This window comes from Alligator sinensis, unplaced genomic scaffold (genome assembly GCF_000455745.1).
Source record: "Alligator sinensis unplaced genomic scaffold, ASM45574v1 scaffold169_2, whole genome shotgun sequence".
NCBI classification, from domain to species: domain Eukaryota; kingdom Metazoa; phylum Chordata; order Crocodylia; family Alligatoridae; genus Alligator; species Alligator sinensis.
Window position 1 is genome coordinate 1709972 of NW_005842077.1, and position 15503 is coordinate 1725474.

A 15503-nucleotide genomic window follows, 5' to 3' on the forward strand; every position below is an offset into this window, starting at 1 on the left:
CGGGCTTCATGGCCTGGCAGGGCCCCGTACCCAGGCCTGCACTATATTCCACCCCCGTGTGCCCCAAGACAGACACAGTTGCCCAAGCACCCACCTACATCACAAGTTTTGCCTGTCAACAGCTTGAGGTGCAGTTCCCTCCAAACCCCTGCACCTATCTTCTTGAAACTTGGCATGCTTTGTGGCCTCACCAGGGGCTACTACCCCTGCAGCTTTCACCCCCCTGTGATGTAACACGTAGACGTGACATGAGTTTTGCTTTCAAGAATTTGGGGTGAAGTTCCCCCCAAACCACTGCACCTATCTTCTTGAAACTTGGCATGCTGTGTGGCCTCACCAGGGGCTACCACCCCTGCAAGTTTCACTCAAATAAGAGACAAAACAACAAAGTTATATATATTTAATTGATTCCCCATTATAGACTATTGCCAAATCTTCGAGGCAGCTCTGAAGCTTCGGAGCCGCTTCGGCCGGATTGAAACAGCAAACCAATCCAGAGCTCCAGATCGGATCACTGTCATCCAAACTGACCAGATCCAAAGCCAGATCCAATACCTGCCTACTCGCACAGGCCTACTATCCACCAGCATATCTACTACTCCATCCAGTTTGGTGTCATAGATTCATAGATTTATAGATGTTAGGGTCAGAAGGGACCTCAATAGATCATCGAGTCCGACCCCCTGCATAGGCAGGGAAGAGTGCTGGGTCTAGATGACCCCAGCTAGATGCATATCCAACCTCCTCTTGAAGACCCCCAGGGTAGGGGAGAGCACCACCTCCCTTGGGAGCCCGTTCCAGACCTTGGCCACTCTAACTGTGAAAAAGTTCTTCCTAATGTCCAATCTAAATCTGCTCTCTGCTAGCTTGTGGCCATTATTTCTTGTAACCCCCGGGGGCACCTTGGTGATTAAAACCTCACCAATTCCCTTCTGTGCCCCCGTGATGAACCTATGCCCCCGTGATGAACCCTGTGTCATCTGCAAGCTTGCTGAGGGTGCACTCCATCCCATCTTCACCATCATTGATGAAGATATTGAACAAAAATGGCCCCAGGACTGACCCCTGGGCCACTCTTGATCCTGGCTGCCAACTGGACTTTGAGCCATTGATTTTTACCCTTTGAGCCCAATGATCCAGCCAGTTTTGTTGCCACCTTGCAGCCCATTCATCCAAACGGAAATCAGTAGTTCTCAATCTCTGTATGCAGCCCTGATAGAAAGACCACTGAAAAACAGTTTGGTCTCATTTTGGACAGGTATATGTTACTCATCAAGGACTTCTCTGATCTGGACAGAAGGCTGGGAGGGTTCTTTAGAGAAAAAATGGTGCCAGTGTTTCTAACATATTCCTCAAGCTGTATGCCATTTCAACTTAGAGAAGTCCTGATCTCTGGTAAAACACACACAAGGGAATAATGTCAACATAATCAGTGATGTGAGTGCATATTACTTTCAAGAGAGTAAAGAAAAATAAGTTGAAGAACCCAGGAAATGCAATTAAACCTCATTTCTCAAATAGGGGAGGAAAGCAAGCTTCTTCCGTTTCTGTCTGAATTGGATTGTCAGGGTACTCCAATCAATCCGTAGTCCTACTTGTGAGCCCCTTGTAGGAGACTGAGGCTGTGCTGGAAAGAGAGTGAGCTCTTGGTGGTGCAGGGATGCAAGGAACAAAATTTGTTGAGGAGCAGCTGAAGAAGGAAGGGAGAAGCATTAACACTTCCTTAGCTTCTGCAGCAGATTAGCTTTCTATGGTTCACAGCAACAGAACTTTTCCTCTGTGAAGCTAGTCTTGAGTACTTCCTCACTTAGACCTCTCTTCTACCTGCAGCACTTCATGCCTCCCAGCAAGACAGCCAATCTCTCAAAGTCCTTCTAACCATTATAATCCCTATCTTCTCCACATGTCCTCCTGAAACACATTCCTTTTCAATTCTACATGTCTTTCCCATAAGTTTTTTTTCCTCCTTTTCCCTTGGAGACTCGCTGCCCCAGAGCATTTGTGAGGCAGGAAGTTGCAAGGACGCAAGACAAGAAAACAGGGAAAAGATATTAGCACTTCCTCCTTTTTCTTCTTTCATGTACGTCGTGGCAGCCAGAACCCCTGTGGCTGCAAATCGCAGAAGGATATTAGGAGGTCTTTAGGGTGAAAGACTAAAATCTGGGGTTGCTGAAGGGAAACTGTCAAGGGATATTTCCCTCCTTCTCATGAACTTTCTGAGGTCTGCAGAGAGGGAAAATCCTCAGCAAGCTTTTGACTCCCTCCCAAACCTTAGGAGTGTTTTCCTTTGCTTCCCCCAACACACACATTCACAGTAACTCCCTTTAATGAAGACATATAAGTCTCCTTAGCAATGGGGTTATTCTTTAAGACATATGTCTGGAAAGAAGAAGGGTTGAGACTTTCTTTCCTTAAATTAAAGCTTACTTCTCTAGCATTTATTTGCTATGGTATGCTAAGATCACTGCGACAGCTGATTACTAGCCATGATCCCAATTAAAAAGGTAGTATATTTTTAAATTGGAGCTTAATAAAAAATATCCATTTTATGCACTGTATTTCAGTTAGAGAAGTCTGGCAACTTCTCTGCTGGTTTTTGTGTTGCACTCACCACCCTTGCCTATGAATGGCTTCCAGTAATGCATTCAGTGATGTGATTAACATATGTCATAGGTTTCTCCCCAACTTTCTGTTTGGTAAAAATACAGTTTAAAAGATTCTATGAAAAATCATGTTTTCTATTATACTGAATAAAGGATAGCAACTCGATTTGATTTCTGCTATGGTGTACATCATAGCTAAATTCTATCCAAAATGTACACAAATTAGACAAACGTTTAAAATGTTTACATTAAAGAAACGCACGTGCTTGTTTGTTCCTGTGTGGAATATCAAATCCATATGTCATTTCGCTTTGTTCATTGTTTTCCACAGTCTGTTTGATGATGCAGGCTCCGTATTTCATGTTTAAAACTCGGGGGAAAACACACTCAGGAACCAACTGGGAGGTCACTATGGCTACTTTGGACTGGACTGCTTATGCAAAGCAGCTGAAAATTCATCGTACTTAAGGGTTCCCCTGATGCAGGGAATATGAGCTTGGGAAAATGAGACCTGACCTTGAGATTTCTCCAGTTTGACTGGGCTGAACCAGTCTCCAGCTGGTTCCAATATTCAGTTTGGGGAGACATTTAAAAGTGTTTGGCCACCTTTTCCCCACCACAAATAAAATACAGTTGTGTCCTGTGTTCAGTAGAGGTCAGCATGGTCTGATAATCTACAGCAGGAGTGGGCGAAGTCCACCCCACGGGATGGATCGGGCCAGCAGCAGACTCCATTTCCCAGGAGCCCCTGCTCGTGTCTCTGTGGCACGTTTCCGTAGAGACCCCAGGAGCAGCGGCACCATGACAGCACAGGGTCAGGGTTTCCATGGAGACCAGCACCAGGAATGCTGCCAGGACTCGGAGCTAGGCAGGTAGGTGCTCCAGGGCCGGGGCTGAGATCTTGCAGTCGAGATAGCATGGCCCAGAGCTGGGGCAGACCTGCGATCCAGTGCCCGCACTCCTTGGGCAGGGGCATGCAGGCACCGGATCCACCATTTTGCCCACCACTGATCTATAGCCTTATGGAAAACCACCCAAACCAGGCCACGAGGTGAATAGGTCATTGACCCGCAGAATAAATATATCCTATTTACTTGAATACAAGATGAGGTTTTCCCCAACCAGCATGAAGGAAAAAGCCCCATGTCTTACATTCACATACAAGAAATCTTACTAAATACATTGTCTGTCATTAAACCACTGCCAAAAACAGCATGTGCTCAGTAATGGAAACCAACTATAAAGCTGAGTAAATGCAGCCAGCACTGAGCATGACTAGAAAACATACTGAGCAAATATACTGATGGAAACCTATTTTTCTGTGTGGCTCTTAAAAAAAATAGACAGTTGTTCTCCCAGGAGAGAATAAGCATCAGGCCTGGAGGTACTGTAATACCAGACTGGCACTTGGAGAGGCCAGAGCAAGCCCTGACACCTTCCCTGGTGCCAAAAATGCTAATAGGATCCTTTTTTCCCCCCTCGCCCTTAAAAAAGATAGGCAGGGGTTTTCTCCACAGGGAACTGGCACTGGGCCTGGAGGTACTGCAATACCAGGGTGGCACCAGGAGGGCCAGAGGCAGCCCTGACATCTTCCCCATGGTACCTCATGCTACATTTGGTCTTCTTTTTTTTCTTTTTTTTTTTATTTAGTGTCTTAGGCCAAATCAGCCCAAGTTTCAAATTCTATTGACTGAGCAAAGCTCAATTGTTCAAGTCTGTATTGTGCTCTGTCAACTGAGCAGGGCTTAATTGTTCAAGCCTATGTGGTGCTACCACCGGCGAAAATCCTACGTCCCAGACTCTTCAACCTGGGACTTCAGATACTGTACTCCCAAATCCATGGCAGACCTCCTACATGCAAGCCTCAAGCCCAGAGGCTTCAGAGTTCAAATGCCCCCTAGTCTCACTTGCCTCTAGTCAAAAGGCTAAAGGGAAGCTAGAGGGAAATCCCAAGAGCAATCCCCCATCACCATAAGTTGTATAGCTGAGTTCCTCACGTTGGATAGCCTTGCTGGGGTTAGCCTGCCCACAGTACGAGGGACAGGCCTTCACTCTCAAATTCGCTGAATCATTCAAGGCTGAGGAGAAAGGTATCTCCCCTGCCAGGTCAGTAAAGCCACCTGGGCCAAAACCATCATCATGGTAGAATAGGTCAATGCAGCCCGTGTGACTGAGATATGTTGTAGTGCCATTGCACAAAGTTCCCCTTAGCACTGACTGTTTTTCAAGTCATGGTAAGACACTGCATTGAATACATTTAAACTTTTATCTTCACTTCCACAGCTTAGCTGTGCCTTTCCCATTTCCAATGAGTCCTATTTTTAACCAGCCTTGAATGTCTGGCAAACATCAACAAATGGGGTGCTCTCTTTCAGCCTGTCACATTATGAATAGTGTGACCCTAGCCTCCATGAGGTAGAGCTGGACCAGGTTGCTCTGCGCCTCATCTGCATATAAATTGTTTGGGGATCTCATTCTCGTGACAAGAGTACCTGGTTCCAGTCATGAAAAGGGGGCTAATTAGGACATGGATCTTGTGGAAGGCATCTGGAGTACATACACATACTGAGAAGTGCCGAGTTGTGGGGTCACTATGGCTTGAAATGCTGTTGTCTCTGCTGGGGCCCAGCCCAGTGTACTATATGTAAGTCATGAGCCTTTTGACTTTGGACTAAGGTAAGCAAGACTAGGGGGCATCTGAACTCCAATGTCTCTAGGCTTGGGGCTTGTATGGATGCTTACCATGGATTTGGGAGTGTCTGAAGCCTCAGACTGATGACTCTGGGAGGTAGGATACTTGCCAGTGGTAGCACCACAAAGACTTGAACAACTGAGCTCTGCTCTGTCAAAATTTGGAACTTAATTCAGGGATGTAGGGAGAAGAACCTAGGAGGGACAGAGGGTAAGAGGGCTACTTTATCCCCTCAGATTTGTTTTCCCTGCTGTAGCAGGGAGAGGGGACAAATTCAAGGTAAGTCTCCAATAAGTAGATTCTATACCTGGAAAATTATAACAAATGTATACATTTTCCATATATAAAATCTAATTATTGGTAGGGGGTTCACCTTATATTTAAGTAAATACAATAACAAGTCTCTTTCTGGGAACTCAGAAGTAGATCTACCATGACCTGATTATCACTGAAGATGGTCACTCAGCCTGCTTTTGCCACTGCTGTGAACCCTCACAGGTTCTTTACATGTAGACAGTTCTGTTGCCCTCTTCTCAGCAAGAACTTTTTCCATTGATTTTAATGGATATGGGATCAGGGACTAAGTCTTTAGTTAGCAGTGGGCACATCTACATGTGCACCTGACTGCACAGTTGTTACTGTGCAATCCCAAAGGTACTGCACAGTCCCAACGTTGCACAGGTCATTTCCAACCCTACTGCACAGTAGCAGTGGCATCACGGTTCCAGTGCACCAATGCACCAATGCTACAGTGACATATCATCTCATATAGATCTACCCAGTGTGAACTTTTACTAGTTCATAATTGTACTCTTAGATTTTATTTTAGTTATTCTACAGTTGGATTTTGCCACAGAGGATCATAAAGTCTGGTCTACATGTCTACTGGTCTAAAGCCTCTTCTAGAAGAACCTGTTAGAGCAGTGGTCATCACTCTCAATCAACCAGTTGATCTCGAAGCCTCTTAGAGTTGATCTGAGGCTGGGGAGCGGGGATTGTCAGTTTGTGGGGGAGGGAAGGGGTGAGGGCCAGATCGAGGCCCCCACGGTGAGAGAATAGAGTGCTATAGAGGGAAGAGCAGGGGTAAGGTGAGTGGAGCCCCAGCTGGATAGGTGGTGGGAGGATCGAGCCTGGGCAGCTTGTCCAGGGACACCAGGGGTCTCCTGCCACTATGCATACCCCCGCAGAGGCCCCGGAGGGCACATGCCCCTCTGATCAAGCACAGTATGGCCCAGCTCCCTGCCATGAAGAGTGCAGCACTGCCTTCCCCTTCCACCACAGGATCTATGCGGGGGAAGGATGGGCTGGGGCTGGAAGGCAGTAGGGGTGCGCGAAGCTTTGGTTGCCAATTTGATTCTGAGAAGATTCAGCCTGATTCAACGGCCAAATCTCCAAATCCAAATCAAATTGAGAGACCCATTAAAAGGTCTGAATCGAATCGAAGCCTCCGAATCAATTCAGAAAAGATTCAGAGATTCGGAAGGCAGGCTTGCAGCAAACAGAAACTGAGGAGGGAGGGGGAAGATATTGATATCTGTAGCTGGCCAGTGACTGTGATCTTTCCCTGAGTTCCCTTCCAATCACAGTGCTCGGGGGGAGGGACGTAGAAACAACATATAAGGCTGTGTGTGAAGTGATCTAGATACAAACTCTCCTAGATACAAAAACTCATGGACTCAATATAGACATTGGATTTATGACAGACTATAACCTGCCTGACATCTGACTCCTCACGTACCCCTCCACTTTTACATGCTACATTCTCCTTCCCCCCCGACTCCCCCCTGCCCCAGCTTGTCTCTCATCCCCTGCTGACACCTCAATTTACATTTTCACTGACTGGCTTTCTTGCCTGCAGCCCAGCCTCTGGCTTCTTTATTATTCATTCCGTACAGGAAGAGCACACACACAAACTGCAGATGCTTCCTCAGCCTGACAAAGGGGTTTTAAACCTGAGAGCTTGTCAAGATATATTTCTCCAACTATTTAGTTGGTCTAATAAAAGATATCACATCTACTTAAAGAACCTTGCCTGCCTGTTCCTTAGACTAACAGGCTACAAGCAGAAGCCCACTTAACACACACAAGTGACATGAGTTTTATTTTCAACAATTTGAGGTGCACTTTCACAGAAACCCCTGCCCCCATCTCTTTGAAAGCTGGCAGGCTTCATGCCCTCAGAAGGGGCTACCATCCCTACTGCATTCATCTCACTCTGCCTTAACATACACACAACACGAGTTTCACTTTCAACAGTTTGGGGTGCACTTTCACAGAAACCCCTGCATCTTGAAACTTGGCAGGCTTCATGCCCTCAGAATTGGCTACCATGCCTGCTGTTTTCATCAAATTCTGCAAAAAAATGACAAAGTTATAGGTATTTTACTGATTCCCTGTTATAGTCAATGGCCGAATCACCACCAAATTTTTCAAATCCAATTCAGCCAAATCAATTCAGGACAGTGATCCGAATCACCGAATCGAATCGCTGTCCCCCAAATTGGCCGAATCCAAATTGTGCCCTCCTGGCCTCAAACATTTTGCTCCGTGCCTCTTTGGTTCGAGTGCCCACCGGAATCCGCCCTGCTGTCGCAGGTGGTCTTTCGAGGAGGTCTTTACACGTGACGCAGACCACCCCTTTCTCGCCTGCCATGACTTTGAATCTTCTTCAGTGGTGGGGTTCAGTACTGCGCGGTCTCCCTCGCTGGCCACTCATTCCTTTGGTGGTCTTCTACAAGGCTCCACTTCCCCTGTACCTCGCCCTATACCCAGCCTGGCGGGTCACTGTTGTTCCTCCGGGCAATCTTGTGCACCACGAGTGTCTTTCAATCCATAAGCATACCGCTCCTCGTTCGGTTCTCCTCGCTTCCTTCCGACTCAACCCCTTCCAGCATGGGGAAACACAAAATACTCTATGGCAAAAGAAAAACGCAAGAAAACCACCACCAACACTGTACACTCTGCGTGCGCCCAAGATACACCCCGTGCTCCTATCTGACCACTAGGGCCCTTTCTTGTTCACCTAGCCCCCTGGCTTGGCCCCTACAGCCCTGGCTATCGTTGCCCTCTGTCCAGGCCTTCACAATGTCGTTGCCCTCTCTCTGGGCCTTCACAGTGTCATCGCCTTCTCTCTGGGCTTTCACAATAATGCTGCTCCCCTTCCCTGGGGCTCCTCAGTAATGCTGCCCTCTCTCTGGGACTTTGCAGTAAGGCTGCCCTCTCTCGGGGCCTTTCAATATTGCCCCTCTCTCTGGGGCATCTCCTCAGGTCCCCTGGGTCCCTCCACCATCCCACCTGTTTGGAAGCTGTAGGGAGGGCCAGTGCCTCCCCCTTCTCTGCAGAGGCTGTTAGGCTCGGGGTTTCTCCAGCTTCTGTCTTCCTCACCCAGCTTTCCCTGCACCGGAGCTCCTGCCCTGAGCACAGGTTTGCCTTTACCGCTGTCGACGGCTTCTCCCTCGCCGCATGAGGCGTCAGATCCGCCTCTGTTAGAGATCGCCGTCTCCCGCTCTGCTCTGGGCTTCCGGTTGACCCCTCCGGCTGGAATTTCTCCCAGCATCCGATCCCCCGCCTCTTTGTGGGCCGTCCTTTTTATCCCTGCCGGGCAGCAATTGCTGCTGACATCCCCAGCCGGCCGCAACTGAATGAAAGCGCGGCTAATGGCTCGCGTGGGTTCTTCCCGGTGTTCCTGCTTTGCCGCAGGTCTTGCTGCAAGTAAGCGTTCTTTTTCTACTTTTGCTTTTTCTGTTCTTCCCCCGTTTTCTGGACCCGGGGTTCCCCCCTTAGGCTTTGGGGTTTCCCCCATTTGTCTCTCCCTGTGACACAAATCAAATACTGGCTACATCGCACAGGCCTAGAAGGCAGCACCACGCTCTTCACGGTGTGGGGCTGTGCTGAGGCTGAGTGGAAGTGGTGACACTGGGAGTGGGGGCTATGGGGGGTGCTACGGTGAATTTTCAGGTGCCTGAAGCTCCCCCCTACATAGCCCTGCTCCCACTGCCAGAGCCACCCAGCCCAAGCGCAGCCTTGGCCCCAAGCTGCAGTGGCAGCTGGCCTGGCTAGCATACAGATCTGGGGGCACACACCCCCAACACCCTTCCGGAGTGTGTGCCCCCCGTCCCCACGCCCCCCAGGTGAGCTGCTTATGGTTCTGTCCCACACCCTGGATGTGCAGGACATGCCCCTGCTCCAGCCCCACTCTCTCACTCACCGCCATTGGGGATGGGGAGTGGTAGATCAAGGCCCTAGCAATGAGGGAGGAAGTGAGGTTAGGGCTGGGGCCTTGACCTGCCCTGCCCTGCCATGGCCCTTTCTCCCACAGATTTACCTGCTGGGGGATATGCCCCCAAACCATTTTTTCTCCCTCTGCCTCAATCTGCCCCGCCCCCCCATTCCCGTCCCACAGACTTACCTGCTAGGTTGTGGGGGTTCATGGTAGACCTTGGGTTGCTTTTAATGCCAAAGGTGATCTACTTAAAAAGGTTGGAGACCACTATGTTAGAGCTAGAGCAGAGCACACAATTATCTGTCACCTGCCTTCTTTATAACAAATTTAAAAAATGGAGATACAGATAACAACAGAATATGTCCAAAACTAAACATATGGGGAATTTAGACTTATTTACTTACAGGATAATTAGTTTGTGTAAACTGAATTCCCAGCCCAGCAGTTGAAGCAGTGTATTCAATGTGGGTTCAACAAATGTTAATTAATAACATATAACAAGACAAAGCCACCCTAACTAACCTGGAGAGCAGGGAAGAGGCCTAAAATAAGATGTAAATAGCTTCCTTTCATCCTTAAAGTTCCTGTCTCTAGAGACTTGGAAATGTAAACCTAAACTCATTGGTGTTATTTCTTTGGTTAGAGGAGTTACTACAACTTGGATAAATACTAGCTTTAGAACTTGTGAACTGAATTGTATTGACAAAATACATCATGAGCAGAGCAGCTAAGTGATATTTTGCAAAAGTGTACCTGAAAAATGTGAAGAAAAAATACAGGAAAGTGAAGAAGTGGAAAGGGCAAGACCACAAATTGTAAGATCTTCAGGGCTGGGACCACCTCTTTGTGCATACATGTCTATACATGCACAATCCCTAGCACAATGTAACTGGAATCTCTGGGCAATTCTGCAGTGCAAATATCATATTCATATGTGTAACGTCAGGGTCCCAGGGGTGGCCATGGGTGGAGGGAGAAAATATTATTTGGGCGGGGATGGGACGACTAAGTAAAACTTAAAAGATACTTCTACTGTGCTCCTACACAGACATCACCCAGCAGGTAAGTCTGTCGGGGGAAGGGGCATGGGGGAGGGAAGGGATGTGATGGGGCAGATTGAGGCCTCCCACGATAAGGGAGGGAGTGGGGCATAGGCAGGGGCAGGGGCTGAGGTGAATGGGGCCCCAGGGTGAGTCATGAGACAGTTGGAGCCCCAAGCAGCTCATCTAGTGGTGAGGGGGGGCTCCTGCATGTACCCCCAGGGGAGGCATGGGGGGCATGTTGCCCCAGATTTGTGTGTGGAGTGGTGGTGAGCTGCGCACTGGGCTCTGCACTCTGCTACCTTTGTCCTGGGAGCCGGGCCCTGGCTGCACCGCATCCTCTGCCTGCCTGCCATACAGTGGGAGGGACATGGCATCGCATGGCTCTAGGGCAAAGGCAGCAAGGTGCAGAGTCCCAGCCTATAGCAGCAGCCCACCTCTGCTCCACCCTGTGCACAAATCCTAGGGAAACATGCCCCCCATACCTCCCCCAGGGGTGCCCCCCATACGTGCCCCCCATACCTCCCCCAGAGTGGTGGCAGCCCCCCCGCTGTGCCCTTGGATGAACCACCTGGGTCTCTGACCATCCCACGACCTGCCCCAGGGCACCATTCACCCCATCTCCTGCCACTGCCTCAGCCCCACTCCCTCCCTCACCATGGGGGCCTCAATCTGTCCTCCATGCCCCTTCCCTCCCCTATGCTCCTACCCCTTCACACACTTACCTGTTGGGCACTGCTCCACATGCCACCGGACCGTTTCTGGCTGCCTGCAACAGGCTGCAGCCATGTGTCTGTGTCTACCCCTCTCCACCCTGCTGCAGCTGCTCGGAACCTGTACCCAGGCTGCCCTGTAGTCCTCTGTGCTGCCACCATTGTCCTACATTAGCCCCGGCCTTCCACGGTCTATGCCGTGACACCACCTGGTGGCTCCACGACCATTCCCACTCCACCCCCTAGGGCACCTTCAGGGCCAGCCCATTCTATCCTGTGGAACCTGTGGCCGCAGGCAGGGTCCACAGCCAAGGGGCCCTGCAGAGCCGGATGGAAAACCCCTCCCGTGTTTGGTGGTGGCCGCCGTGTTTGTGGTGTAGCCCACCCATGCACCCAGTTGGTTGGATGTTTGTTTAACTCTGTTCCAGCTGGAAATTCCAGCCACCACCCCTCCCTCTGCATTCAGTGTGCCGGGACATTCATTTACCAGTGTAAGTGTGCTGTGGGAAGAGAAAGGGAGCCCCACACAGGCTGATTTTCCCCAGGCCCTGCACCCTGCTATGGTCATCTCTGCCGATGGATCAGGGGGCCCCAAAACTATATCTTGCACGGGGTCCCCAAAAAATTGTGAGTTGGCCCTGGGCGCCTTCCTCTCTTGTCTGAGACACCTTGATGGTAAAACGATAAATCAGGAGGCTGCCCATGGGCCTTTGCATGGCCCCAGTCCCGCTGAACCACCACTAGTCCTCACTGGTCCTCAGGCCCCTCACTGGGCCTCACTTCATAACTATGCCGCGCAGAGCACCTCAAGACTTATGCACTAATTGCATGACTGTAAATCCTCCCCTATACAACACCCCATGCCTCATGGGTATACAATAACATTATTGCCTCTTCTGGAGCCTTGGCCTTCTTGGCCTCCTCCCCTTTAATCTTGCTAGGCCTTCTAGCCTAAGCCCACTGCATCGGACCTGGCTTGGAGGCACTAGCTTCAATCTATCAGCTTCAGTCACCATGCCCCTGACCTTTGTCTGCCAGGCCCTCAGCCCCCGTGTGGTTGCACCTGTCTGGCACCCAGCCCCTGGCCCCTGTCTCATTGGGCTCCTGCACTCTCCCCCTCTCTGGGCCCAACAACAGCTCAGGCCTTGAGCCTGACCCTGGCACAGCTCAAGGCAGTCGTGTGCCTCCTGGGCACTAATGGGACCTCCATAACTTCCCTTTACAGTCCCAACCCAAATGTCACAGGCTGGCTGGGCACTGTTAGTGTATCAATTTGGTCACAAGCCAACTGGGCGCTGCGAATGTATCAGCCACTGGGCTGTTTGGTTTGGGATCGAGGAGGCAAAGTTGGGAGCAAAGCAAAGACAAGTTTCATTTATAGCAGCAAAGGTAAATTTTACTTATAGCAGCAAAAATATGGTTCACACATATAGCAGTTAACAAAAGGTTAATCTAATAAGCAGATAATACAACAATACAAAGCTGATAATAATAACAACAACAGACAGACAAATTGACAAATAGTTCCCACTTGGTTGGCAACTTATCAACAGTCCCTCAGTGCCAGGTGCACGTCAAGTTGTTCCAGCGAAGTCAGGCGTCTCCGATCCATGGTGTCGGAGGGAGCATTGGGGAAAGTCCCTGGTCAGGATCTGGTCCTCACTCACACCAGGAGTCTGGAGTCTGGGCTTGGAACAGCAATGACCGTTCTGTTCCATCCTTCCTACTGGTCACCTGACGTGCATGTTCTTTTATATCTTATCTTATGCTGATCTGTTGGCTTTAGAGCCACTCACAGTCTTACCCTACAGTTGTTAGCCGTATATCCATGATTCCTTGGGTGTTTTTCTGAGATTTATCTATGTTCCAAACTCCCATGGATGAACTGAGCCCGTTCCATAAGTGGTCTAGGACACCTCTTTTTTCCCAGGCAATTGGAGGCTGCTGGGCTGCGGGTTGGAAAACAGTTGGCCAAGCCCAGCACAACGTATTTTCTGCCAACCGAGTGCCGGCAGAGCAGTTAGGAAATGCTGGAGGACCAGTGTATTTGATGAGCTGCACACCATTGTCCTAAAGTGTCATCGGGCAGGGGAACCACTGGAGCTATCATCTCCCATGGAGGTGGGGTTGGAGGGTTTGGTCGCCTCCTTGGACTCTGGGTTGTTGTAGAATTGTGGGCTGCAGGCGTGGCAGCGGCAGTGGTTACATCAGGGCTCGGGGTGGGTACGGTACCTGCAGGCAGAATATAACAACAGCAGGACCATTGGAAGAAACCACAACAATCCCCTCCTGTTCCACACTCGTTTTCCCTGATCCTAGCATACGGGAGGAAACCAAGCAACCACCCTGTCCCACAGTAACATTGACAGATTCCCCCTTGCCAGTCCACAATCCACCGCTGGTGACTGAAAGGCCAGTTCCGCACTTCTTCAATTGTAGTTTGGCACTCCCAGTATCCCAGCATGTCTGAGGCCTTGGCAGCGGGTGCAATCTGGGGCATGGGAGCATGGGAATGCCCCACATCAGTCAAGCAGTAACAAACGACCAGCAGTTCCATCATAATGGCATTCTACCCCTTCATTGCTAGACAAGGGTGATGGTGTTGCTCTGGAGCAGGGTGATGACTCCAGGCCACCTCAAGGCCGCTATGGCTGCACCCGCGGGTGAACCCAATCTGCAGGAACAAGGAAAAATGGAGTCTGGCTCCCGTTAGATGGATCTGACTTTGATACCCACCATGAGTTATGCATTTCCCATGCCATTAACACCCCTTCCCATTTGTCCCCCTGTGGATGCCTAACTACTACCTGATCCTCCGCCTGGAGTTTCCCCCGGCCACCCCTTGGCCGTTCCACTGCCGGCTCACAGGGCCCGCCCTGACTGAAGGCTTGCTGCATGGGGCTTCCTCTGGCACAGGGCCGATTGTTGGCCCAGTTGGCTTGCGACCAAATTGATACACTCACAGTGCCCAGCCAACCTGTGACACCCAAACCACCAGATTAAACAATAATATAAGCCATAGGCCCCTGGGCTATAACAGAAACTCATATGGCAGAAGCATCTCTCTGTCCTTTTAAGAAAACAAACCTTCCTTATCTCCCAGTGGGTATACCTTCCAGCCTGGGGCTATACCCTAGCCTATACACTCAGACTCCTTGGGCTCTCAGACCCCCTGGTCCTTGTTCAGCCCTTCCCTGGGCATATGGACCACTGGTAGGCACCTCAAACCTTCTAGAGGCTAACATAAAACAAAGACCACTTTTAGGCTTACCATATTTCCAGTCCCCAAAAAAGAGAACGCCTGCTGCACAGGGAGGGTATATGACTGGGGGACAGGGGGCAGTGATATGCCAGTGTCCTGCCCCTACCCATTCTGTTGTCCCTCACTCCAAAGCCACAGCCCCCACAACCCTTCTTCTGCCCCTCACTCCTGACCCACAGACCCAAGACCTGTCAGTGCTCCTCACTCTCAAACCACAGTACCCTGCCTTCCTGAGCCATGCTGGTGCCTCTCACTCCTGACCCACAGCTCCCTGATGCTGCCAGTGCCCCACCACCCTGGTGCCCCTTACTCCCAAGCCATAGCTCCCCCAGCCCTGCCGGTGCTACTCACTCCCAACGCTCAGCCCCCTGATCCCTCCAGCCCTGCCCCTGCAAGCACAGGCACTGGTCCCAGTGCCAGCAGGCTGTCCCCACATCTCCCTGCTGCCCCTGAAGGTCCCTTCTACCCCCACTGGAGGGCCAGGTGCCTCCCCTGCCTTCCCTGCTGCAGCCTCAGCACCCAGATACCTTCTCCCACTGCTGGCAAGCACCCCCCCCACATACCTATCCCCTACACACACACAGCCCCCACCCCCCACAGACTTACCTGTATCCAGCTGCCAGGCTGCTCCCACCCCCTGCCTGGCTACATGCCAGCTACATGTGCGTGCACCCTGTCTCTAATAACACTGCCCCCAGTCCCAGGCAGCTCCTTGCTAGGCCAAGCCAGCAAGTGTTGGGAAAAACTGTGAAGCTGTGCTGGCCAAAATCCCAGACATTTGATCATATTAAAAAATACCCAAAACACCTGGACCAAGATGCAGTTCAACAAGGAGAAATGCAAAGTGCTGCACCTAGGGAGGAAAAATGTCCAGCACACCTACTGCCTAGGAAATGACCTGCTGGGTGGCACGGAAGTGGAAAGAGATCTTGGAGTCCTAGTGGACTCCAAGATGAACATGAGTCAGCAGT

General features: G+C 50.4%; 1 protein-coding gene across 1 annotated transcript in view; it reads right to left on the minus strand.

Annotated features, from left to right (window-relative positions):
* Positions 1–574, minus strand: part of LSM6 (LSM6 homolog, U6 small nuclear RNA and mRNA degradation associated) — a 30448-nt gene extending 29874 nt beyond the window's left edge. Inside the window, exon 1 of the mRNA XM_014520016.2 lies at positions 556–574. The gene's annotated coding sequence lies outside the window, so the exon portion shown is untranslated. The remainder of the gene's footprint in view (positions 1–555) is intronic.
* Positions 575–15503: the final 14929 nt, after the last annotated feature.